The sequence below is a fragment of the Ursus americanus genome, chromosome 33 (assembly GCF_024610735.1).
Source record: "Ursus americanus isolate L20-20 chromosome 33, mUrsAme1.1.p, whole genome shotgun sequence".
Taxonomy (NCBI): domain Eukaryota; kingdom Metazoa; phylum Chordata; class Mammalia; order Carnivora; family Ursidae; genus Ursus; species Ursus americanus.
Genome location: NC_142159.1, coordinates 1844929 through 1872896, shown reverse-complemented (window position 1 = coordinate 1872896; position 27968 = coordinate 1844929).

The following is a 27968-nucleotide window of genomic DNA, read 5'->3' as shown; positions in this document are numbered from 1 at the left end:
GATCAAGACCCATGTCAGGCTCTGTGCTCAGTGCGGAGTCTGCTTAAGACTCTCTCTCCCTCTCCCTCTCCCCCTCCCTTCTACACACGCATGCTCTCTCTCTCTCAAATAAATAAATCTTAAAAAAAAGAACATATGAAAGTTCTAGTTGCCCTACACACTCACTGACACTTGCTATTGTCAGTCTTTTTAGTTTGAGCCATTGTAGTGAGTATGAAGCAGTACTTTATTGAGGTTCTTATTTATATTTCCTTAATGACTCATGAGGTTGAACACCTTTTTACGTATTTAGTGACCATATATATATCTTCTTTTGTGAAATATCTGAAAAAAATTACTCATTAAAAAAATATATATATATGGGGCACCTGGGTGGCTCAGTCATTAAGCATCTACCTTCAGCTCAGGGCATGATCCTGGCATTCTGGGATCGAGCCCCACATCAGGTTCCTCCACTGGGAGCCTGCTTCTTCCTCTCCCACTCCCCCTGCTTGTGTTCCCTCTCTCATTGGCTGTCTCTCTCTGTCAAATAAATAAATAAAATCTTTTAAAAAATAAAAATTAAAAAAATATATATATATAGTTATTAATTTTTCAACTTGACTGACCTAAGGGATACCCAGATAGCTGGTAAACATTATTTCTGGGTGTGTCTATGAGGATGTTCCTGGAAGAAATTAGCATTTGGATCAGTAGACTGAGTAGGGACATCTGCTCTCATCCAAGTGGACAGGCATTATCTAATAAATTGGGGGCCTGAATGGAATAAAAAAGTGAAGGAAAGGTGGAGGCTGTCTTTCTTCTTGAGCTGGGACATCCATCTTTTCCTGCCCTTAGATTTCAGAACTTTTAGTTCTTGGGTCTTTAGATTCCAGGACTTATACCAGCGGTCCCCTGGTTCTCAGGCGTTTGGATTCAGACTGAATTATATCAATGGCTTGTTGGTTTCTCCAACTTGCCGATGGCAGATTGTGGAGCTCCTTGGCTTCCATAACTGTGAGCCAATTCCTATAATCTCTCTCTCTGTATCTCATTGGTTCTGTTTCTCTGGAGAACCCTAATACTATGAAACAAATAATACAAATATAACACAGAACAAAAAACTTTTTGTGTTCTGTTTTATAGTTTATAGTTTTAGGTTATATATTTAGGACTATGATCCATTCAAGTTAATTTTTTGTATGGTGTGATGTGGGGGTCAAGTTTTGCTATTTCTTTTTCCATAAAGATACCCGGTTGTTCCATTATCCTTTGTTGAAAGACTATCCTTTTCCCACCAAATCACCTTGATATCTTTGTCAAAAATCAACTGAATGTATATAAGTTGGTTTCTTGGCTCTATTTTTTCCATTGACTTATCCCTATATCCTTACGTGAATACCATGTTTTCTTGATTACTATAGCTTTGTAATACATCTTGGAATTAAGTATCAGTCCCCAACTTTAGAACATCATGTCATATATATCATTTGTGATTATTGGAAATAAATGTACTTGAATTAAATGTGTAATAAACTATCTATTATCCTTTTCTGTATGGGCTGCTCAATCACTCAGTCAATAGGTTTGTGGTCTTCTGAGAATCTTGAGTTAAAGTGTTCATTTGGATTTTCCAACAAATAAGGATCTGGTCTGGTGAGCTCTGCTACCGTAGCAGTCATGATTGTAGCTGCAAACTAGATAACCAGCCTCCTTTACAGGATGTTGCTTTTTAACAAGGTGGGTTTCTGGCTGGGTTTGCTCCCCTTCATGCTAGCACTTACAAGAATGTCAACACATCTATGCCTGGTTTCTCTAGCTGTGGTTTTGTGGAAAGAATGCTGGGCCAGCTGGCTGCAGAATGCCCCTCTCTGGCAATCGCCACAGTGCTGCTTGGGATTATCACGAATGGCGTGACAAGACATAAATCAAAGAGTCACCTTCAGGACTCACAAAAGCCCCACCTGCTGGGTAGGTGCAAGTCCCCTATAGATCTGCTGGTCCCCAACCAGGAGCTGATCTTGGATGAGGTCTGCCAACTAACTGGACAGCAGATAATCAATAAATCCTCATCAGAACCTGAACCTGAGTCAGGCACTACCTGGGGGCCAAAGCACTATCATTCCATTCTGAGGGACTGCTTTCCCAAACTGCAGTTTGACTCCAACCATCTGATAGTCCTTGCTTTCCTGCAGCTGGTGTGTTTAGCACAGCCTTGAACTTGGGCTGCCGTGTCAACTTGAAGTCAAAAGATCTGGGTTCAAGTTCTGGCTCTGACACGTAGTAATAATGATCTTGGGCAAAACACCTCACATTCCTAGAGTCTAGTTCTTCCCCTGTGGAGTAGAGACTCCAACATCTTCCTCACAGGGCTACTGTATGCATATGGAAATGTTTTATCTAAACCCCAGTGCAGGAATCTGTCTAAAGGATTATCATTACTGTTATTTCTCCTTCTAGACAAAGTGTAGCTAACAGAAGCATGAGGAACATCCCTGGTTCCTATAGGAGAAAAAGTGTGTGTATTAGTTTCCTTGTGGTTGCTATAACAAGTTACCATAAACTTGGTTACTTGAAGCAACACAATTTTTTCTCCTTCAGTTCTGGAGGCTAGAAGTCCAAAGTCAGTTTCGCTGGGCTGAAATGAAGGTGTTGGCAGGGCTGTACTTCTCCAGAGGCTCTAGGGAAGAATCTGCTTCTTGCCTTTTCCAGCTTCTGGTGGCAGCTGGCAGTCCCTCAGTTTGTGGCTGCATCACTCCACTCTCTGCTCCCTTCTCCACACCACCTCTCCTCTTCCATGTCTACTTTCCTTCCACCTCTCTCTTACAAGGATGCTTGTGATGGTGGCATTCAGGGCCCATCCGGTTAATGCAGCATAATTGCCTCATTTCAAGATACTTAATCACATCTGCAAAAATAACCATTGGTAACATTCACAGGTGCCAGGGATATCTCATGAGGCCATCAAGTCACCCGCTGCAGTGTGTCTGTGTGTGTTGGTGAGTTTAATCTGGAACAGGAAAGGACAGCCCACCCTCTGTCACATTTATACAAATCACCTTCCACAACAAAGCATCCTATAATGCAGTCTAAATGACCTTCATGGAGCTTGCCTGAGATTCTTCCCAAACTTCTCTGGGGAAGAATAGCCCTTTTACAGATTCACAGCACCCCAGATCTGCCAGACCTTTTATTACTTACTCTGGCCAGGGGTCAGCTGACTACAGCCCAGGGCCAAATTCGGTTCCTGCCTATTTCTCAGAGTTGTGTAGTTGGGACAGATATCATTTAGCCCTCAAAGCCTGAAGTACTTACTATCTGCCCCGTTAGAGGCAAAGTGTGCTGGCTCTTGGCCTCGATCAGTGCCTCTACCATACTGATGTGGGAACAGAGGCCAGGAGGGCAAGTGACTTGCTCAGGCTCTCAGGCTCTCACAGTAACTCAGGAGCAGATTCCAGGTCTGTGAGTCTAGCGTTCTTGCCCAAGATGACACTCCCACAGGGCTCCTGTCGCCAGAACATCCCTGGGCATGTAGGGGGTGGAGCCCAGTGCCTCAGAAGTGGGGTCCAGGCAGATCCTAGACCCTATAAGGAAGACCTTTTAGCAGGGGCTGCTCCAGCTCCTGGAGGGGTTCAAGCAGATTCTGGATATCTTCTCAGGGGGCCTTTCTGACATGGTGCCTGGCAAATCAATGAATGGATTGAGGAGTGAACAAATGATGTGATCAAGGTGGTTGAGGGTCCTAAGCTGGCCTAATGTTTTCTAGGCCTACAAAACACCGGCAGCTTCAAGCTGGGGCATCAAGAAGGATCCCACAGACCCGACCCAGTCTTCACACCTCTGGCCTGAGGCCAATATGGGGTGTTTCTCCCAACTGGCCACCTTCTAGAAGGCCACAAGAAAACTTGAGCGTTTTCAGAAGCAGCTAAGCTGATGAAGCCCACCGGTGACTCTCAGAGAGGTGGAGAGGGACCGTGGGGCCTTTAATGATGACTAATTTGCAGCTTATTAATGCGGCGGTAATTAAGAATATTCATTTTATTAAAAGCCGTTTATTGTAATAGTGCATGCAAATCTGGAGACTGGCATTGTGCTCACGTACCAATCGACATAGGTCTATTGTGGCTCTGTGGATGGCAGGTCGCTGCGTCACTAATTGTTAAGAGTTTAGGGTCTAATTTTAAACCCTTTTAATTCCATTTGAAATAATTGCCCTAATGAAATTCAAAGTACTCAGAGGCAGCCATGGAAAAGGTGGATGATGCCCCCCCTCCTGCCCCCAGGGAGCCAGGCTTTGAAAGCTGCAGCAGGAGATGCACTTGTCCTGGGGCTATGCTGTGCCTGCTCTCTCTTCCACTAGGAGGAAGCTGGCTCCAGGGAGGGCTGTCAAAATCCGGTGAGGACCTGACCCTGTCCACAGTGCTGACCCCTGCTGAGGCTGGGGAGGGGTGGCCTGGGTGGAGAGGGACTGCAGGAGGAGGATACTGTCCGGATAAGTCATTTCTGTAAGGCACATAGGGGTGCGCTTTGCAGAGAACGGGGGGAGCTCCCATCCAGAGACAATGTCCTTTGCTCCCATGGCAAGATCCACTCACTGGGACACACCTTGGACCAGCTGAACCCAGAAGTCATCTCTGATATGACAAAACTCTTATCGAGGTCTTCCTGTGTGATAGACACTCCATGAGGCTTTTTACTTGTATCACCTCACCTAATCCTCACAGCCACCTCATGATGTGAATTGCACCATTTTCCCCATTTTATCAATTGGGGAACTGAGCCTGGGAGAGAATCAGCATCTTTTCAAAAGTCAATCAGGTTAAGTAGCAGAAGCAGACTTGAATCAATGCAGTCTTCTCAGAAGGGGTCTGTGGTTTACAACTCCTAGAGGTGGGTCTGGAGTCAGCATTGAGTCACTCGAGTGTAGTGCTTGTTTCTCTGCACCAGTGGCAGGAGCTAGGGAAGGGCATATCAGAGAAAGGGAACGGCATGAGCAAAGGCTCAAGAACTGGCAAGTCCATGGCATCTGGTGGACAGACCCAAAGATGACCTCTATGATTCCTTCTTCTAGTGTTCATGTCCTGAGAGTGGTTGAGACCTGGGCCTTGTTTCTAACCAACAGATAGTGGCAAAGGTGTTGGGATGTCGTTCCTCTGATTACATTATGTTTATAAGGCTCCATCTTGGGGCGCCTGGGTGGTTCAGTTGGTTAAGTGTCCCACTCTTGATTTCAGCTTAGGTTGCGATCTCAGGGTCATAAGGTTGAGCTCCATATAGGGCTCTGCACTGGGCATTGAGCCTGCTTAAGATTCTCTCTCTCCCTCTCCCTCTGCTCCTCCCCCTAGCCCCCACTTGTACCTGCATGCTCTCTCTCTAAAAAGAACAAAAGGCTCCATCTTGCTGGCAGTCTTGCTCTTTCTCTTCTGCTGGCTTTGAGGAAGCAAGCACCCATGTCGTGAGCTGCCTGTGGAGGGACCCATGTGGCAAAGAGCCATCTGATGATGGCTCATCAGAGCAGAGGGCCTCCGCTTCGAGGAATTGGAGTCTGTTGACATCCTTAATGAGCCTCAAAGTGGACTCTTCTCCAGTCAAACTTCAAGATGAGAACACAGCCCCACCAACACCTTGGTTGCAACCTGGTGAGACCCTGAAACAGAGAGCCCAACCAAATCATGCCTGGACTCCTGACCCACAGAAACTGTGAGCTAATAAGTTTATGTTGTTTTAAGCTGTTGAATCTGTGGTAATGTGTTACCAACTAACTTCAAGGCAATATCTAAAAAGAATGGCAGGAAAAGCAGAAGGGCTAGGATAGTTTTCAATCTTTTTGCCCATCTGACACACCTCCCATCAGCAATGCACAAAGTTAAGCTGCAAAGGGCCACAGTATGAAGGGCGTTCTGGATCATGTTAATAAGCTTGGGCGTTCTATAGGACGTAAGTGAGGTGGAGTTTTAGGAGAGGGTGGAAGAGTCAGGTTTGTATTCGAGAAAGATCACTCTGGTGGCCAGAGCCTAGGATGGGTTGGAGGCAGTAAGACTTGGCCAGCTATTGCAGTAGCTTAGGCAAGAGACGGTAAGACCTTGAACCAAGGGAGAAGCAGTGAAGATAGAAAAGAAGGTAATGTGTGCTTTGCAGGCAGAAAGTAAGATAGCCAGTAAGGTAATATTTCTTCTATTCTTAAAGATCTTCAGGAAAGGAAATATTCCAGCTCACACTTTCCTTGTGTCTAAGACTCTAACAAAAGCAACTTCACTAACTTGGTTTCAGCATCACCTCATCAGTGATACTGTTATAAACAGGTTCTGTATTTTGTGGTGTCCTTCCTTTCCCAAGCACATCATGTGGTAGTCTCGCTTTCTTCAGGGCAGCTGGGGCTGCTTTCATTTTACAGAGCCCAGAGAACGACTGCAGTGAAATCACTCCCATAGTGTCTTTCTGGTCAAATGCCACTTATCATGTCACCTGCCACCACCTAACAGATTTAGCATTTCTCCTCTTCTGCAGAGAACTTATTGGGACTTTAATAAGATCTTGCAAAATGAATGGTGAGTGCAAAGACAGAAATCTTGGCCCTTCATCATCTATCCGTTCTTTCAACATTATTGACACTGGGCATAGGGAATACCAGAGGTAAATAAGAAATAACCTTACCTTCAAGGCATTCACAATCTACTGAGAAAGATAGATGTGTAAAGCAAAATTCGCTGCAAAAGATTCCTATGCTAGAAGCATGCACTGAATGGTCTGGGATTCCCAAAGAAAGGGTTGAGATATTACTTAAGTTGAGGGATTTTCCAAGCAAAGGGTTCAGTTATACAAATGCACGGGAACATGAAAAGACACAACAGCTCTGGGAATGAATGTAGCACAGGATTCCAGCTGGGAGGGAAGGAGAGTTAGGGACCTGGGGTTGGAGAAGTCAGCAGGATTCAGATCACGTAGGACCTCATGTGTCTAAGAGGCTTGGACTGTATTTTGTAGGCAGGAAAGGAAGCAGGTAGGGACATGATCAGAGCTTCATCCTGGCAAGTTTACTCTGCATCGTGGTCTTATCTTACAAACTGGGTGCTCCTTAGGGTTCTCCATCTCATTGAATGATACCAAAAGTCTAACAGTAACCCAAGACACACCTTCTTCCTCCAATCACCAAGCCTCATCCATATTACCTCCTCAATATCTCTCAACATTTTTCACTTCTCCTTAACTCCATTGCCACTGCTGTGTCCCAAGCACCATCATCTCCCACCTGGTCTCCTGAATAGCCTCCCGACTATTCTCCCCAAATCCACTCAAAACTTTCTTAAATCCATTCTCTGTAACCAGATCATCTTTTTCTTTTCTTTTTATAAATGGTAAAATTTATCTACAGTGAAGTGCATGGATTCTAACTATATAATTTGATGAGTTTTTTAATATATAATTTGATGAGTTTTGACAAGTGTATGTACCCATGTACCCACCACCCCAATCAAGATATAGAATATATCCATCACTAAAAGGCTCCCATGATTTTCCTGTCCGATCTCTACCCACAGGTAGACACTGCTCTGATTTCCATTACCAGAGATTAATTTTTTAATCAGGATTCTTCTGCTCAGCATGTCCTCAAGGTTTATCCATGCTATAATATGTATCAGTAGTTCAATCTCATTGCTGGGTAGTATTCAGTTGTGTGGCTATACTACAATTTATTCATCAATTTACTTGTTAATGGATTTTTGGGTTGTTTCCAGTTTGGGGCTATTATGAACAAGGACATTCACATACGGGCCTTTTAGAAGATGTATGTGTTCATTTTCTAGGGTAACTACCTAAGAGTATAATATCTGGATCATACAGTAAGTGTATATTTAGTACTGAGCAGTTCCTCATTTTACATTCCCACCAGCAATATGGAGAATTCCAGCATCTCCACATCCTTGCCAACACTTAGTATCTTCTGCCTTTTTAATGTGAGTCATTTAGTGGTTGTCAAGTGACATCACATTGTGGCCTTAATGTATTTCCTTTTTTTTTAAATGTTTTTTTTTATTATATTATGTTAGTCACCATATAGTACATCCCCGGTTTCCAATGTAAAGTCCGATGATTCATTAGTTGCGTATAACACCCAGTGCACCATGCAATATGTGCCCTCCTTACTACCCATCACCGGTCTATCCCATTCCCCCACCCCATCCCCTCTGAGGCCCTCAGTTTGTTTCTCATAGTCCATAGTCTCTCATATTTCATTCCCCTTTCTGATTACCCCCCCTTTCTTTATCCCTTTCTTCCCCTACCGATCTTCCTAGTTCTTATGTTCCATAGATGAGAGAAATCATATGATAATTGTCTTTCTCTGCTTGACTTATTTCACTTAGCATTATTTCCTCCAGTGCCGTCCATGTTGCAGCAAATGTTGAGAATTCGTTCTTTCTGATAGCTGAGTAATATTCCATTGTATATATGGACCACAACTTCTTAATCCAAGCATCTGTTGAAGGGCATCTTGGCTCCTTCCACGATTTAGCTATTGTGGACAATGCTGCTATGAACATTGGGGTGCATATGGCCCTTCTCTTCACTACGTCTGTATCTTTGGGGTAAACTCCCAGTAGTGCAATGGCTGGGTTATAGGGTAGCTCAATTTTTAACTTTTTAAGGGACCTCCACACTGTTTTCCGGAGTGGCTGTACCAACTTGCATTCCCACCAACAATGTAGGAGGGATCCCCTTTCTCCACATCCTCTCCAACAATTGTTGTTTCTTGCCTTGTCTATTTTTGCCATTCTAACTGGTGTAAGGTGGTATCTCAGTGTGGTTTTGATTTGAATTTCCCTGATGGCTAATGATTTTGAACATTTTTTCATGTGTCTGTTAGCCATTTGTATGTCTTCATTGGAAAAGTGTGTGTTCATATCTTCTGCCCATTTTTTGATTTGTTTGTTTCTCGTGTATTGAGTTTGAGAAGTACTTTGTAGATCTTGGATACCAGTCTTTTATCTGTAGTGTCATTTGCAAATATATTCTCCCATTCCGTGGGCTGCCTCTTAGTTTTTCTGACTGTTTCCTTGGCTGTGCAGAAGCTTTTTATCTTGATGAAGTCCCATAAGTTCATTTTATCTTTTGTTTCTCTTGCCTTTGGAGATGTGTCATGAAAAAGTTGCTTTGGCCGATGTCGTAGAGGTTGCTGCCTATGTTCTCCTCTAGAATTTTGATGGATTCCTGTCTCACATCGAGGTCTTTCATCCATTTGGAGTTTATTTTTGTGTATGGTGTGAGAGATTGGTCAAGTTTCATTCTTTTGCATGTAGCTGTCCAATTTCCCCAGCACCATTTATTGAAGAGACTGTCTTTTTTCCACCAGATGTTTTTTCCTGCTTTATCAAAGATTAGTTGCCCAAAGAGCCGAGGGTCCATTTCTGGGTTCTCTATTCTGTTCCATTGGTCTATGTGTCTGTTTTTGTGCCAGTACCATGCTGTCTTTGTGATCACAGCTTTGTAGTACAGCTCGAAATCCGGCACTGTGATGCCCCAGCTTTGTTTTTCCTTTTCAACAGTTCCTTGGAGATTCGGGGCCTTTTCTGGTTCCATACAAATTTAAGGACTATTTGTTCCAGTTCTTTGAAAAATGTCCTCAGTATTTTGATCGGGATAGCATTGAAAGTGTAGATTGCTCTGGGTAGCATGGACATTTTAACTATGTTAATTCTTCCGATCCATGAGCATGGAATATTTTTCCATCTTTTTATGTCTTCCTCAATGTCTTTCAAGACTGATTTATAGTTTCTAGAATAGAGATCCTTCATGTCTCTGGTTAAGCTAATTCCAAGGTAACGTATGGTTTTTGGTGCTATTGTAAATGGGATGGATTCCCTAATTTCTCTTTCTTCGGTCTCGTTATTCGTGTATAGAAATGCAACTGATTTCTGAGCATTTATTTTGTATCCTGCCACGTTACTGAATTGCTCTATAACTTCTAATAGTTTGGGAGTGGCTTCTTTTGGGTTTTCCATATAGAGTATCATGTCATCTGCGAAGAGAGACATTTTGACTTCTTCTTTGCTGATTTGGATACCTTTGATCCCTTTTTGTTGTCTGATTGCTGTTGCAAGGACTTCTAGTACTATGCTGAATAATAGTGGGGAGAGTGGGCATTTCCTTAATGACTCGTAATATTGATCAACTTTTCATGTGTTTGTACTCATTCTCCTATGTTACTCTGTGAGGTGTATATTCAATCACCGTGCTCACTTTTATGAGTTGTTTGTTTTTTTCTTATTGATTTCTAAGACTTCTCTATATAGCTAGACAGACATATGTATGGAGAATGTTTTCTCCCAGTCTGTAGCTTATTTTTCATTTTAGAAATAGCAGAGAAGAAGTTTAAAGTTTTGATGAAGTCTAACTGATCAATTTTTTTATGATTAGTTCTTTTTATATGCTAAGAAATGCTTGCCTCCTCCAAAGATTGCCCCCTATGTTTTCTTTTAGATGCTTCAGTGTTTAACTATTGCATTTAGGTCTATTATTAATTCAAACTAATTTCTGTGTGTGGTGTGAGATAGGAGTTGAAGTTCTGTGTCTTTTTTCATGTTTTTTTCCCACTTGTTTCTAGCACCATTTGTTGAGAAGACTTTTATTCCATGTTGAATTGCCTCGGTGTTTTTGCTAAAATTCAAATAACTGTATGTTGGAGGGGTCTATTTTGGGACTCTCTATTCTGTTCCATTGACCTAATTGTCTGTCCCTTATCTCCACACTACACCATCTTGATTACTGTAGCTTTATAAGCTTTTTATGTCTTGAAATCAGGGGAAGTCCCCCACAATGTTCTTTATTTCAAGATTCTAGATCCTTTGCAATTTCACGTATATTTTAGAATCAACTTGTCAATTTCTTTTTTTTTTTAATGACCTATTGAATTTATCATTGGGATTGCATTATATCTATAGCTATTTGGGGGATCGATACCTTAACAATATTGAGACTTCCAATCCATAAATGTGATAGATTTCTTCATTTATTTAGCTCTTTCTTAACTTCTTTCCTTTAATATTTTGTGTTTTCTTTTTTTCTCTTTTTCCTTTTTTTTGGGGGGGCGGGGAGGGGCAGAAGGTGAGGGAGAGTGACATTCTCAAGCAGGCTCCAGCCCAGTGTGGAGCCCGACATGGGGCTCCATCTCACGATCCTGAGATCATGACCTGAGCTGAAATCAAGAATCGGATGCTTAACTGGCTGAGCCACTCAGGCACCACAGTATTTTGTGTTTTCAATGTAAAGGGCTTGTACCTCCTTTGTTAAGTGTAGTCCTACGTTTTAGATGTGTCTGTGCTATTATAAATGAAACTTTTTAGTGGTTTGCTGTTCGTATATGGAAATACAATTGATTTGTATATATTAACTTGTATACTAACAATCTTGCTAAATTAATCCATTAGTCTGAGCAGCTTTAAAATTTTTATTTCTTAGCGTTTATATATAGATAGTCATTCCATTGGTGAATAAAGACAGTGTTGCCTCCTTTCCAGCATTTATTTCTTTTTCTTCTTAATTGTATGGTAGAACCCCTAAAGTACACTGTTGCACAGAAACAGTGAGAGCAGACATCTTTACCTTATTTCCAGTATTAGGTGGAAATTGCTCAGTATTTCACACACTAAATGTGGCGTTCATTGTAGGGTTTTGTTGTCACTACTGCTGCTGTCGTTTATGGTGCTCTTTATCAGACTGAGGAAGTTTTCTGTGAGCTGAATGGGTGCTGAATTTCACAAGTGATTTTTCTGCATCCATTATTTTTCCCCTTTATTTTTGTAATGTGGTAAATTACATTGATTTTCAAATGTCACATCAGTCTTGCATTCCTGGCTGATGATGCAGACTCCTTTTTATCTATTTCCAGATTCCATTTATTATTTTTTTATTCAGGATTTTTGCACCCATGTTCATAAAAAAAATATTGGTATATGGCTTTCTTTTCTTGTAATATCACGGTCTGGTTTGGTACCAGGGTTTGGCTGGCTTTATAAAATGAGTGAAGGATTGCCCCATCCTCTATTTTCTGAGAATTTGTGTAGGATTGATGTTATTTATTCCTTAAATGTTTACTAGAACTCACCAGGGAAATCAACTGGGTCTAGAGTTTTCTCTAGATGAAGGTTTTTTTTATTATAAATTCAAATTATTTAATAAACAAAAACCTATTCCAATTATCTCCTTATTCTTGTGTCAGTGTTGATAAGTTGGGCTTCTGTATGTGTTTAAGGAATTTGTCCATTTTATCCAAGCTGTCTAATTATTGGCAAAATATTGCTTTATTTTTCTTTTCATATCTATAGATTTATAGTGATAGCTCTTTTAATCTTGATGCATGTTCCCTCTCTCTCTCCCTCTCTCTGAATTTCTCTTTCTGATCAGTTTTGCTAGGGGGTTGTTCAATTTATTACTCTTTCCAAAGAATAAATTTCGACTTTGTTAATTTTTCTCACTTCTTTGCTTTTTTGTTATTTCACTTATTCCCACTCTTATCTTTATTATTTCCTTCCTTTTAAAAAATTTCCCTTCTTTTCCTAGCTTCTTAGGCAGAAATTTAGATCATTTATTTAAAAAAAATTGTTTTTAAGGTTTTATTTATTTATTCGACAGAGACAGAGACAGCCAGTGAGAGAGGGAACACAAGCAGGGGGAGTGGGAGAGGAAGAAGCAGGCTCATAGCGGAGGAGCCTGACGTGGGGCTCGATCCCATAACGCCAGGATCACGCCCTGAGCCGAAGGCAGACGCTTAACTGCTGTGCCACCCAGGCACCCCAAAAACTTTTTTCTTTTCCAATATAAGAATTTAAATACACACACACACACTCACACATACATACATACACACACACAAATGTCACTCTGAGCACTGCCTAGACTACATCCCACAGGTGTTGATATGTGCATTTTTAATAGGACTCAGTTCAAAGTATTTTACAGTTTCTTTTGTGATTTCTTTGACGCATTGGTCATTTAGGTGTGCGCTGTTTAATTTCTAATTATTTGAAGCTTTTCCAAATACTTCAGCGTTACTGATTTTTAAGCCCACTATTATCAGAAAACACATTCTGTAGGTTTTCAATCTTTTGAAATTTATAAGAACATATCTTATAGTCCAGTACATGGCCTATCTATCTCTGTGAGCATTCCGTGCGCGCTTAAAGAGAATGTGCCTTCTTCTGGTGTTGGGTATAATGTTCCATAGTGAATGAGATAAAATTGGTTGATAGTGTTGTTCAAATCTCCTATATCTTTATTTATTTTTTGTCTAGTTGTTCTATTAATTACTGAGAGAGTAAGTATGCTAGCCAATGTTTGCTTCATTTCTTTTGAGAATCCATTGATAGATAGATACACATTTAGGGCACTTGTGCCTTTCTAATGATTTAACTCTTTTATCATTATGAAATACCTCTCTTTATCTCTCATCATATTTCTTATCTGGAAGTCTAATTTGCCTGATATGAATACAGCCACGCAGCTTTTCATATGCTCCCTGTTTACATAAGAAAGAACACACTATATCTTTTCCCCCTTCCTGTTCCTGTCAACCTATCTGGGTCTTTACGTTCAAAATGCATTTTGTGTGTGTGGACAGAAAATAGTTGGATCTTGCATTTTTATCCAGTCTGATAATTTCTAGACTTCAGGTTTTTAAAAGCTGTGCCAAGACGGGCTTCAACCAGCTGATTGGAGAGTTGCCTTTCAGCTCCTGTCTCTCTGACTCTAATCAACTGGGGAGAAGACCCTGGGACCTTTCTAAGCTAAGGGACCTGCTTGTCACCTGGCTGGCCCTGACTTGCAGCCAGGACTCAGGGTGGAATCATCCTGAGTGAGCTGAGGTGGGATGTGTGGTATGGATTGGTGCAAGTGTGTAAAACACCAGAACGACCTTTGACCACCTTCTCCATGCCTCTCTGCCCCGCTTTAATAAGGCTTCTCTTCAGAGCCACCTGCCCTCACCTGCTGTGTTCTTGTGGTTGAGAAGGTGCCACTTGGGAAAATACCTTCAGGGAAACTATTTCTCTTCTCTCTCTCCTCCTCTGCTCTTAGTCCTTCCAAAGCCCCCAGAGTTGCTTTGAATAACCTGCTGGAGGATTTCTTTCAAGGATTTCAAGGAAGGAGATAAGAGAGCCGGAAGAAGAAACTAGCATGTATGGAGGGCCTACCGTGCTTTAGATCTGTATTATGAGTCCTCTCACCAACATTGGGAGGTGGGGCTTTTATTGTCCCCATTTTGTAGACAAGGAAGCTGAACTCAGAGAGGATGAATACCTTGCCAAAGTCACTGTAGCGTGCCTACTGGGCAGTAGCAGACATGATTTAAGGGAAGCAGTTCCCATCCCCTCTGTACGGATGCAGACCCCTATTAGTCTAACTGCCCATGGGTGCCCTTCTCCTGGAGTCAGTGATTGCTCCAGGGATGGACAGGTAAACGAATGGGCTCCATCGGACTGAAGGAAAGGATTTATATGTAGGGGGAGAGGCTCACGCCCCTTTCTGCTAGATGTGAACCAGGAAACTTGTACTCCTTGCCCGGGGAAGGGGGAGAGCAGCAGTGGGATAAAGGAGAGCGAAGAGAGAAAGAAGACTTAAATCTTTGGTGCTACTCATCACCTGCGGTACCACTCCCGCAGCCTGCCGGAGAGCTCGTGTTCCCGTGTGAGGCAATTCCTTTTCCGGTTGTTTAAGCCAGTTTCAATGGCATGTTATGTTTCTCGAATTAAGGCATCCTACCTGGAAAAGTCACAGAACAAGTGAGCGGTGGGCGCAGGATCCAAAGCTGGGCATGTCCAGCTCCAGAGCCAAAGCTCTTAACTGCTCAGCGGCTGACGTCCCGTCTTCCAGTGGGACTGCCGATCCCTGTCTTACAGATGAGAAAGCTGAAGTGTAAACGGGGAAGTGATTGGTCCAGGGTCACAGAGCTAGCGAGTGGCTCACCCTGGCTCAGAACTCATGTTTCTCTGACGGCAAAGCCCACGCTCTCTGCACGCCTTCGGTGGCTTCCCGCTCTTCTGGCTGCCACCCTTCTGTACCTTTGACTCCAAACAGAGGCCTCTCCGTCACCAAATAATGTGATCAAATCAAACCTTCTTTCCATACAATTAGAAAACATAACAGGTTACAGCAAAAAATGCAAAAACCTCCAAAGCCGCTCAAAGCTAATTAATTTCTATTACTAGTGAGAGAAGAACCACTTAACATGTCTTTTCTTATTCAAATTACCATTGACGGCACCTGCTTTTTTATTCTTGGGAAATCCTGCTACAATGCGGGTAAATTATGTAAGACTGTAGAATTTATGAAGATAAGGCAATTAGCATTACAAAACCGAGTCCGGGTTACAATTTCTGGGGAACAGAAAGAGTTATGATGCTCCCTTAAATGGCCCAGTGAAATCTCACAGATTGAGTTAATCCTTGCGGTAGTCAGGAAAATTGAAGGCTAAACGGCGCCATGATGGTGGGTAATTAATTGTCTGGGCCCTTTGGTGATGGGGCTGTCTGCGCTGAGGACGAGGCAGCCAGGGCTCTGCCTCTTCCTTCTAGAAGGAAAAGGGACAGAACGGGGAGGGATTCTGGGATCCGGAGGCAGGGAAGGGAAGAACCTCCTTCTGAGGTCCCTGGTCATTTGGGTCAAGGAGGGTCCAGCCCCACAGGACCACCCTGCCATATGTTCTCCCCAAATCTCCGTCCTTCCCTGCAGCCCAGCCCCCAGCACAGCTGCCGCGGCTGCGCACACAGCTGCCACGGAGCAGGTGCCTCCTTGGCGTGTTTAGATGCTGCTGAGATTTTGCATCTGAGCTGGGAGAACTCGGAGACATGCTGGATTACCAAGGGTACTTGACTTAATAGCCACAGATAGGGGGTGGGGGAGATGGGTGCCGTGGGCCCTTGGAAATCCAGTGCAAATTTTAGGGTGTGTGTGTGTGTGTGTGTCCTTTTCTGCAGAAGGGTCTTTAGCTTCCATTAATTCTGAACAAGTTTTAGGCTTCCCTAACCCCCGTCTAGTTGGAACGCACATTATATAGTTGGAGAGGCTGAGAGAGGCAGGGGTTTTCCCACCACCCACCTAGCTGCTTAGCATTTGCCTCTTGCTGGTTTCCCACTCTTAGCCCCACCAAGAACCCACTATTTCCAAAATCAAGACTTGGGCCATAGCATGTGCCTTCTGGGTCTCTTGCTTGATTGCCACCTGTCTCCCATTCAGACTGTCTCTGTAGCTGGGTCAGCTTCTAAACAGGTCTCTGCTAACTCTGGGAGGATGCAACCCTGCAGGGGGGGTGCACCATTGGGCAAGCTTAGCAAGCAGCACTCAGGCTGGATTCCAGCCCCTATTGGGCACCTTGACTTGTGCCTTTGTGCAGTGTACGACCTACACAAGCATACCTAACTTTTTCTCAAATTCCTTACTCGGAGTCACTGACTGTGACTGGCTTTTTCTCCTGGCAAGGACCGGAGCATACTCTAGGCAGGCCTGGTCAGGGGAGGAGCCAGCTTAGGGTCCAAGAGACCATTAATTGGAAACAGAAATTTCTTTATGGCAGAGCAGAAGCATCAAGTATAAAATTCATCTCTAGCTGACTTCGGAGCTAGATGAGGCCCATGTAGAAATGCCCAAGCAGAAGGAAGAGCAAGCCCGGGCCCTGAGCTGAGAAACACACAAGCATATTTGAGGAATAGTCGTCCAGGGCAGCAGAAGAGCAGTGAGTGGGGGGGAAATTGGTCAGCAAGAGAATGGGGTCCAGGTGTGTGAGGCAATACAGGCCACTGTAAAGACTTTTTTTTTTCCCCAGTCTGAATGCGTTGGGGTGGGAAGCATTGAAGGATTCTGAGCAGAGGAGTGACAGAATCTGATCTGACTTTTTAAAGGAATCATGGTGGCTGCTGTTTGGGGAGTAGGTGTTTGGGGCAAGAGTAGCAGCAGGGAGATGGTGAGGAGCTTTTGAAACCATCCAGATGAGAGGTACTATGGCTTGAATCAAGAGGAAAAAAAGATGTAATTGCATTTGGGAAGTATTTTTATTTTGTCCTTTTTTAAAAAAATTGAACTATAGTGATAGGGTGTCTTTTTAAGGTAGAGCCAACAAGATTTGATGATATATTGAATGTAGGCTATGAGAGAGGAAAGGAGTCAAGAATGCACCAAGGTGTGGCCTTGTAAAATGGCAGAGAATGGAGAATGAGTCCAGATGTATCTGAGAGTCTGGAAGAACAGACATACTGGGTCTCTTTTTTATGGCTCTGATTCGAGGCCCAAGTCCTTCCATCTACACAATTCCCCACCAGGCCTGCACAGGGGGACTCCAACGGGCTGCCCAGCTTTGCCTCAGAACTACTTCTCTTGACTTCCTTCTAGAGTGTCATCCTGGCTCTTTCTACTGAACTGTACCTGAATGTTGGATGCTATCCATCCATCCATCCATCCATCCATCCATCCATCCATCCATCCACCAATCCATCCATCCATCCATCCATCCATCCATCCATCCATCCATCTATCCACCAATCCATCTATCCATCCATCCATCCATCCATCCATCCATCCATCCATCCATCTATCCATCCATCCACCAATCCATCCATCCATCCATCCATCCATCCATCCATCCATCCATCCATCCAATCAACCACTCATCCATCATCAAATGTAAGAACCTATCATGTAAAAGACACTGATCTAGGTACAAGAGTTACAACAGCAACCAGGACAGCCGTGGTCACCGCCCTCAAAGCTTAACCTTCCTCTGGACACTCAGGCTAAGGAAGTATCTATCTACCATCTACCTACATCCCTAGTTCCATGCCATCGTAATTTAACTTGCTAATCACTCAGAGGAGACCTGGGCGGCTCTTGATTTTACCTCTCCTACGTCATGTCTTTGACAACCAGGTGCTCAGTTACTGTGGTGACTGGAAGAATTTGAAGCCCTCAGAGAAATGCATCTTAGGCTCAGAATTGTTTCCAATCCTCTTTATCAACCACAGATTCCATGATTCCATGGGTTTCTACAGAACACTGAGGAAGACAATTGAGAACCCCAGTGGAACTCTTTCCAACTACTCACATGTGTTATCTTGGAAACCCAACTAGCATGACCCAGGCTAATGTGATGACCAGGGGTGTTGGGACCTAGAACTTGACCCATCCACTAGAGAGAGGCCACGCCTAGGAAGAGCCAAGCGCAGGTTCTGAAAGGAAGTCCAATCAGGCAGCAGATCGTAGTGGTGGGAGGAGGATTATATTCAGGAAGGCAGTGCCCAGTACCACGTGGATGGGAAACTGAGGAATACTGCCATTCTCTCAGGACAAGGTCTGACTGTCCAGAATCTCTGATGAGGCCATCTGTCAGCAGCGAGGGCATGGCTTGGGAAATACCCAGGTGGTGATGTGAACATTCACGCATGGCTTTGGACTGCTTGTGGGTCTGGGACTTCAAAGGCCCTTTTGAACCATTAACGCATCACTCTACACACTGAGCGTTTGGGCACAATTACCCCTCATTATATAAACCACAAAGAAGGTGCTTGGAGAGTTAGGGCACCGTTGCAAGTCTTCCTGGCTTTTAGCCCCATCCCTAAACTGCTGCTTCTGCCAAAGGGACTCCTGTAGGCCACAGTGCCTTGCCGTGGGAACTGGACAGCCTTGATCTACGGAAGGTGGAAACTGGAAACGAGCCCAAAAGCCGTCCGCAAGTACTGAGGCATAACCGTGAGCCAGGCCCTCCAGTCATTACATCAATCCAGCATCTCCTTCAATCCTCTGTGTGAGGCAGGCGCCATTACCCTTGTCTCCCATTGTATGGAGGAAACGGAGGGGCCTGGAGAGGTACCCCAGCACTTCCCACTCTTCCTGGAATCCACAGACACGGATTTGAATCTTGGTCTGACCACGTACAGGGGAAAGTGAGAAAGTTGTGAGAAATCTCTGATGCTCAGCTTCCTCAACCATGGAACAGGTGAAGAATACCACTTCAGAGGGTCGTGGTGGGGATTCAAGTGACTTAGAATATGGAAAGTATCTGGCATATAGTTAGGCATGAATCTACATTTGTGCCCACCCACCCCTCGTGGATTCTGGGGAACCCAAACCATGGGGATGTTAAGGGGGGAAAAGGCATTCTTATCCAAGTGATTCATGATTTGAAGGGGCCAGGTGACAGGGCTCATGCGAAAGGGGTGGGTAGCATGTAGGACTGCCAGATCCTACAATTTAATTTAGCAAATTAAAATACAGGATGCCCAGTTAAATTTTAATTTTTAATTTTAATTTCAGATAAAACAACAGATAACTTTCTAGTTAAGTATGTCCCAAGTGGCACACCTGTATTTTATATGGCAAAAAAAATGTGGGCTGCAAACCAGGTTGGGACCCATAGCTGGTCTCCTAGAGCCAGCAGCTTGGGCTCCCAGTGTGAGATGCTGGAGGAGCGGGGCAGGGCCTGCAGGCACCATCCCCTCAAGGTGCTCTGTTGGGCCCAAGGGCTTCACAAAAGAGTAATTGACTAGTAATTATCATCAGTTAGAAGCTCTGCGCAGGCCTTTTTAGCATAGAAGTGATTCTAGTTCCTAAAAGGATTTGCAGACTTGAACAAATGCTTTCCCTAATCAGTACAAATTGTTCCTTTAAGCAGGAGAGAGCTGTGAGTCCGTTGTTTCTCCTTCCAGTTAATGAGTAGTCAGCATCATTTCCGGGGTTTGGACTCTCGCTCGTGCCCCTGGGATGCATGGTGATGGTGAAGAAGGTGGGGTTGGCATTGGGGTGGTCGGGAGGACTTCTGGAGTGTCCCGGCCCGACGGTTGGTTCAGGACTAGAGGCAGCTGACTTAAGTAGAGGCTCTGCCTTTATAAACTGTGTGTCCGGGGACAAGTTCTTAATCCTTTCGGACACAACTTTCTCACCTATAAATGCGAATAATGATCAATCGTGCCCTACTTCCCAAAACTGACCTGACTTGTCGAATAGGAGAATGTGCATTATCAGGGCCTCCCCGGTGGAGAGGCCCCCATCCCCATCCACAGTCCCGAGTCCCCACTCCCTTATTGTCTTCATTGCCAAAACTTTGAGAAACAGATTGCACCCAGGGCATCCAGATTTGAAAAACCAAAACCAAAACCAGAACGCAGCTGGTTCTATATTTACATTCTTCCTCTCCTTCCCCTGCCTTGTGCTCAAATGCTCATGCCTCAGTGGGGTGTGTCCCTTTGGGTCCCATCTCAGCGCAGGGACAGAAAGACCTGGGTCTGTTGATGTCATGTTGGAGCTATTCTGACTTTCTCCAAGGTCCAGCTTTGTCACCAGGATGTGCTTTCCACCCTTCTGCCCCAGGCTGAGCTCACCCTTGCCCACTGCCCGCAGCCCCTCACTCCTGCCTGCTCTCAGCCCTGCCTTTGCGTGTGTGTGTGTGTGTGTGTGTGTTTGTGTGTCCCTTAAATTAGGCAAATGGCGGAAGGGAAGGGATCCTTCTAGTCAGAGAGGCTGGCATCCCTGCCACACTGTGAAGCCTGCTTTGAAGCTGTGCTGACCAGGGTTGTTATGTGACCCCAGTGAGACTCCTGGGTGGCCCAGAGTGACAGCCAGGTCCCTTGGCTCTGTTTCAGCAAAAAAGAGAAAGGGGAGGGTGGGCAGGAAGCTTCTGCAGTAGGATAGTACCCTTGCTCTCTCAAAGAGAGAGGCCATTTGACCAAGAACATCAACTAAAGTTGTTCTAAATCTGATAGAGTGTAAATTACAGAACAGCCTAAGAAAAATCATAACTTAATTCCTTTAGTTCCAGTAGAGAACTAGACAAAGGGAAGTCCAGAAGGGGACGGCTGCTCGTTCCTCCAACCCGAGCACTGATGCAGACTTATTCAGAGGTCTTAGCAGTCGGCCCTCCACCTGCAGGGACGGCATGTGAAGCGAAGGAGCCCAGGAGGCCAGCTTCCCCCGGCAGAGCCCTGCTGCTTCACACCCACTGTTGCACCGGAAGCCCTTGGCCGGATTATAATGATGAGTATCCCTGTTTTCCAGATTTGGAAACCGAGACCTGGTTTCCTGAGATCACTCTGTTAGTGAGGAGCAGAGTTGGGGCCGGAGCTGGGTGCTTCCCCTACTCCACCGAGGCTGCCTGCCCAGCATCTGTTCGTCTCTTCAGGTTTTTCTTGATGCATGATCACTGGCTTGACCTCATTTTAAACAATAAGCTATTACCGAAAAGAAGGCTTCCCCAGAAGCTCAGCAGGCCCTGGGGGTTATTCAGATGAAGAGTCTACGCAAAGGATCCAGTGCCTGCTGAGTGTGGACACCGGGTGGGGCATTTGCACAAACATTTCATATTCACTAGGAGTCGGACGTGGGTGTGGTTACCTTCACGTCACCAGCGGGGCTTGGAGAGGCCAGGGCAACTTACTCACGGGGGTGCAAAAGGTAAGTGGCTAAGCCAGAACTTAGAGCCACTTTTCGTTTCCCCTCACACCCACCCGAGTAACTCCGAATGCCAGAAAGCCAGACATTATCTTAAGAAATACTTATTTACCCATTAAAGGAGCAGAGATTTTTGCACATCCAAAAAAATCTAAAATCTTATTGTGGCCCACGAGGCTCTGTGGGACCTTTCCAGATGTATCTCTCACCCCTTTTGCCTCATGAAGGATATTTCCGCAGCTCCACATTTCTTCCCATCTTCCCTTAAGTATTTGACACTTACCATATACTCTTTCCCTGGGACTCCCTTTCCCTGAAACATTTGTATGGATGGAGCCTTCTCATCGTTGCCAATTCACATGACACCTTCTGCAGGGAGCCCCCTCCCCCATTTACATTGGTGCCCCCATCCTAAATTGTCACTTAGCCTATTACTCAGGCTTATTTTTTTAATATTTTCTTATTATCTGAAAACATCTTACTAATTTTTCACTTGTTCATTACGTGTCTCCCTTACTAGATCGGGCGTTCCTTGTCTCCCTTGACACCTGCTTTGTTCTGGTGCCTTGAATAGCACCTAACAAGCGGTAGTTGCCCTGAAAAGATTTGTTGAAAAATGACTGAACGCAATGAGACTTCCTGTCTTGCAACAATGTTATTCCTGATCTCCATCCTGACCAGGGCTATTCTTAGCACTGAAACTTTTTTTCTTTCTTAACAAATCTCATTAAAACCATCCTTACCTCCAAAGTAGCCGTCGCTTTAAGCAGATGGTTGAATCAAGGCCAGGAGGTGAAGGTGTGGGGCAGCACGGATTACCCACAATGCTGGCCTGGAAGCAGGGGGGATGTGTACCTAGGTAGGTGCGGGGGGGGGGGGGCCCTCAGGAAGATCCGTCCGGCTTTCTGCAATAATGTAAAAAGAAAACTTTCGAATACCACAATTTGCAAATGAAGACCTTTAAAATAATGGGACGGCAGCTCTGGAATGGGATTATTAGGATAATGCAATGTTTAAGTGGGCGCTTTCCCTCTCAAGGACCTGCCTGAATTCTGCTGAGCTCATTCCACAAGAGACCTCAGAGAGATCAGTTATGACTTTTATTAAAGTCAAACCAATACCTGTATTCGCAGCCGCCTGGAGGAAATTTCTTTCTGTAACTCTGATTGAAGTTTAATGGGAACTACACAAAGAAAATTTACTTAACCTCCTCACCCATCTCTTCCACCGTGGAAGTCTGTTCATCACGTGCTCTGCTCCCAGGAGACACTATACAAGATAGCACTTCTCAATCTCATAATATTTTTCAGAATAAAATAGGGAAGACAGATGCAGACCCCAGCTACGCCAGAATGCCATGTAGTCGACGTCTGATTTCACTTACAGGAACAATGCAGGCGTTTTCTCAAGGGTTTGCGCATTAGTGTTTTACAGATGACAAAATAAAAGGCATATGAACTACCAAGAAATTATGTTACATGCATGTGAAAGTATATGGATACAGAGCCCCGGCTGATATGCTCCTGATTGGTTCGTGCTGCTGGTCAACCTCAGCTCCAAGCACATGGGGCAAGACAGGCACCTGCTCTTACACTGGAAATAAAAACTGTGAGTGGCACCTTTCATTCCAGAAAGACCCAGACATCATATTATTAGCATCTGTTGGTCTGTAGCATTTTATAGTTGGAAAGTACTGAAAATCTCAATTTTCTTATGAAATTTACATACATACGTACAAAGCACAGGTTTAAGTTCGTATAAAAACCTAAATGTTCGATTTGTATAAAATATTAAATAGTGAATTATCTATGTAAACATCACTTAAGTCAAGGGGTAAGATGTTTTAAGACCCTAAAGCCCACCATGAACCCATTCCTGGTCACGATTGCTTCTTGCTTTCTGACTTTGATCGTAATTGCTTCTTTGCTTGATTGGACAGCATTTCTATAGACAATATAGTTTCGTTTTACCAAATCAAACATCATACGAGGTGCACTCCTTTGCGTCTGGCTTCTTTTGGTCAACATTTTGCTTTTAAGGTTTTCTCATGAATCTTAAAAGAATGTTCTTCTGTGTGTACAGAGATCATTTGATTTGCTGTTTGGTATTCCACGGTACCTATACCACAGTTTCCTTTTCGAGTTTCCTGTCAATACATTTGGGTTTGAGTTTGGCTTGTTTCCAGTTTGGGGCTATTGCAAACAACAGGCAATAATATTCTTGTGCCCACATTGTAGTTCACATCTGCATGAGTTTCTCTAGCGAGTTGTCAGGCTATGATCCTTGGGCTAGTTCTGGCCCATCACTTGTTTTTATAAAGTTTTATTGGAATACAGGCATGCCCGTTTGTTTACATACCATCTATGGCTGTTTTTACCCTCTGGATGCAGAGCTGGCTCGTTACAGCAGAGACCACAGGGCTTGCAGAGCTGATGATATTTACTATCTAGCCCTTTTCAGAAAAGGTTTGCTGATCCCGGCTCTAGGACATAGGCTTATGAAGAAGTTGCATGGGCATAGGATTTGCAGACTTTCAACCATAGTAGATACTGCCAGCTTTTCTTTTCTAGCAAACTTCTTTTTACAATTTTCCATATTTTATTATGAAAATTATATTTCAAAGTTTACTACTGCATATTCAAGACACAGTATTACTGTACAGCTTCAGGGTTTTATCAAAAAGGATGAAAAACTACTCATTATTCTAACTATACTCCGTGCTAAATCTCAAACGTGGCTGAACACCGAATGAAAAATAAGGCTTATTTAGGTAATCATTGATGGTCCACGGGTTGTTTCAAATTTTGCAATAGAAAGTCCTTATCATCTGACCGCTTGTTTGGTGGGATTGCCAATCCCTTGGTATTTTGGTGTACTTTCTGTATTTCAGATGACTGCTATTACAATTTTGTCTTGTCTTTGAGGGACCTATATAAACTTCTTTACAACTATGCCAGCCATTTGACCCAGCGGCCATTCAGTTTGAATGCACAAGCCTTCAGTTATAAAGGATTAAAGAAATACCATGTGTTTTTAGGATTTGAGTCAAGGGGACTCCTTTGTTCATTGATCTTTTTCTGGCCATCTTCAAAAGTCTCTTGTCCGTCGTCAGCTGCAGCTTCTTCGCTCTGCTGGTATTCCAACACCAGACCGTCCTGCCACTTTCTACTTTAGTGAATTCCACCCCATCCATCTCTTCTCCTATAAACCAGTGAAGGAAGGCCTGGTGACCATTACAGAAAACTGTTCCCATATGAGTTTTTAAAAATTCGTGAATAATGGTGCTGTTGCCCATAAGCGTGGATGCCAGCTCAAGGCCCCAAGAAGGGATTTCCCACATGACCCCCGGGAGGCCCTGAAGAGTGCCCCCCGCAGCCACATTGATGCCGGTGGGTAACTACGCCACAAAAGAGCTCTGTTCTTGTTCTAGGTGGTCAGTATCTGCTCTTCCACCTCTTCCGTGGACATGGGACCTGAAGGACAGTGACCACGGTGAGGCAGGGCCCATGTCTCAGCTCATGGGCTACTGACATATACTTAGCATGGACCATTTGCTGAGTGAGTTCTGGCTCTGCGAGGGCCCTGTACTGCCAACTGCCTTTAGCTCTCAATAGAGCAATGTTGGCATAAAGTGTTGGTCTTCTTTCATTGAAAGAAATGGAGAGGCAGGCAATTTCAAGCTAGCATGGCAGCTTGATGATTATCAAGAACTCAGACCTCTTTCATCTTTCTGCTCCTCCATCCTCAGCCAGGGAGTCCACCTTAAATTGGGGCTTTAGCCATCAACTGCACTCCAAGTGGCAGTTAGGAGGGTGGGGAGAGCAAACAAGTGCATCCCAGCTGCCTTCCTCCTTTTAAAGAGCTTTCTCAGAAGTTCCACCTGACAACTTCCACTTATATCTCTTAGGTCAGGACGTAAAGTAAGGCTACTCCCGCTGTAAAGGGAGGTGGGAAATGTAGTCTCCTTGTTGTGCATAGTATGACACTGAATAAGACCAAGAAGGGGGGAGCAGAATTTGGATGGGAAGAGCACAGTCTCCACCAAGTGGAGGGATGTCACAGCATCATAGGGCAAGAGCACAGCTGGACCTGCAGCTTGGGTCAGTGATGTTAGGAATCTCCTCTCCAGGGGACACATAGTACTTGCTTTGTACTCCCTTTCTACTCACCTGATTTCTGTGTTGCCTGTGGTTTCTTCTCCCTGTAACTTCAGCATGCATGGTATGTTGCATATGGAACTAACTCTAACCTCAACTGTACATTTCAACTGGAATTCCCATGACCAGGTGCTGACCAGGTGTTGACTCTTATTTAAATTCTGGAGTAGGGATGGTTTGGTTGGCCCACGGCTGGCCTTGGGGCAAGTGCCCAGCTCTGGTCCAAATGTGTGTTTGAGAAAAGGGAAGGCAAGAACATGCAGAACATGGAGCAGCTCTTTATTGGGTGGGAGGACTCTCTCAAGGGGGCTGGGGGCAAGGCAAATGATGACACGTTCTCACTGTGCATGTTCGGTGGCATAATGATTATTAGAGGTCGGATAGTATTCTGCCTCAACCTTTCACACAGAGGAGACACACGATCATTTTAGGATTGCCAGTAGAAAGTTTACCTAGAGTTAGTTTTAGATTTTAAAATTGGTGGGACTGGGAAACTTCCACTTGGAGGATCATGAAACGTATCTGCTTCTAGAGGGAAACAGGAAATTTTTATTGAGAAGACCCTCATTTCATTCTGTGAAGAGCAAGTAAGGGTGATTCTTTCAGTCTATACTCAAACCACAACGCCATCTTGCAGATGTAAGTCAGTAGTTACGCCCCACTGTTCGCGGGTAAGCAGAGAACTGGTGACATGGCCCAAATGTGCTCTGAGATGTTGACTGTTCCATACGTTGCTATAGATCAGCTAGGTCTTCAGCAGGACCAGGCCCTTGTGGAGAGATCATTTTTCTAGAAATAAATTTTAAAAGGACTTCCCAGGAATGTCTTCACTCATTTCCTAGGAGATGTCTATGTGTCTTTTTCAATTATATGTTACTGAGATCATGAGCCTATATTCAACAATGGGGTACGCCTGATATTCTCTTCATCTCACACTGGAAGTGGAAGACTGTGAAGTAGAACTGGAAGGATTTAGTGTAATCTTTGGGAAACATACTGTTGACCACGTGACTACCTGCCACACCATGGGGCCTGACCTTGACCGGGGGATAGGAGTGGGGTATAGAGATAGATATTCTCACTGTCAGTCTTCTGGGAAGGAAATGAAGTGTGCCTTGGAATATGGGAAAGGAGAATCTCACAGTCTTTCCAGGGCTTGCTGTCCATGGAGAGGGACACAATCAACAGGGCCTCCCTTCTGGCCCAGCAACATGGCAATAGTTCTGAAGGGAGAAGCAAAGGTGGCCAGGAATGACCTCAGGGGAGAGCACAACTGACGGACTGTAGGAATAGGTCTATCTGATATCCAGTTCTAATTTTCTCTTTTCTTCTGTTAGCCTTATGCATGTGTCTCCCCACACCCGCCTACTGCCACACCCTCTTACCGTGCGGAATGTTCTTTGGAGGAATGAATGGAAGGTTTTGTATCCAGACTTGGAGCAAAGCAGCAAAGAATAACGCAGAGCAGCATAGAGGAAGAGCGACAGAATAGCAAAAGATGACCTGAGAGAAACCTCCAGTAAAAGGTAGCAATCAATAACTACTATTATTTAAATATCTTTAAAAGATAATTGACTATTTAAAGGAAAAATAATAATAATGCATCACGAGGTGTGGTGTCAAAGCTGGATCTATGACTAGAGTAACACAGAAGTTGGGAGTAGAGACTTAGAAGTATGTTGCAAGGTTCTCATACTATATGTGTAGCAGTATCCTTATTGCAGGTTGAACGTATGGAGTTAAAGATGTATACCATAAAACTCAAAAGCAACTACTAACACAGCACAACAAAGAGCTACAGCTAATAAACCAACAGGAGATAAAGAGAATCAGAAAAATATACCCAATTAATTCAAAAGAAGGCAAAAAAAAAAAAAAAGACAAAGAATATCTGGGACGAAGAGAAAGCAACATTGATGGTAGATTTAAACCCAATCACATTAATAAAAACAACAAAGTTATAAATGGTCTATATAATCCCATTAAAAGGCATAGATTATCAGAGTAGATTATAAAACAAATGTATTCTGCCTATAAGAAACCCACTTCATATATAAAGACGTAAGTGGGTTTAAAGTAAAAGGATAGAAAAAGATACGCGAAGTTAATACGAGTCAAAAGAAAGTTAGTGTGCCTATATTAATATCAAAATAGATTTCAGAGTAGAAAATACTACCAGAAATAAAGAGTATTATTTCATAATCACAAAAGGGGCAATTTATCAAGAAGACAACAATCCTAAATGTTTACGCACCTAATAACAGAGCAACAAAATATACGAAGTGAAAACTGATAGACGTTAAAGAGAAATAAATAAATCCACAATGATAGTCAAAGATTTCAGTATTCCTCTCTCAAAATTTGTTAGAACGATAGGTGGAAAATCGACAAGAATATAGAAGGCGTGAACAG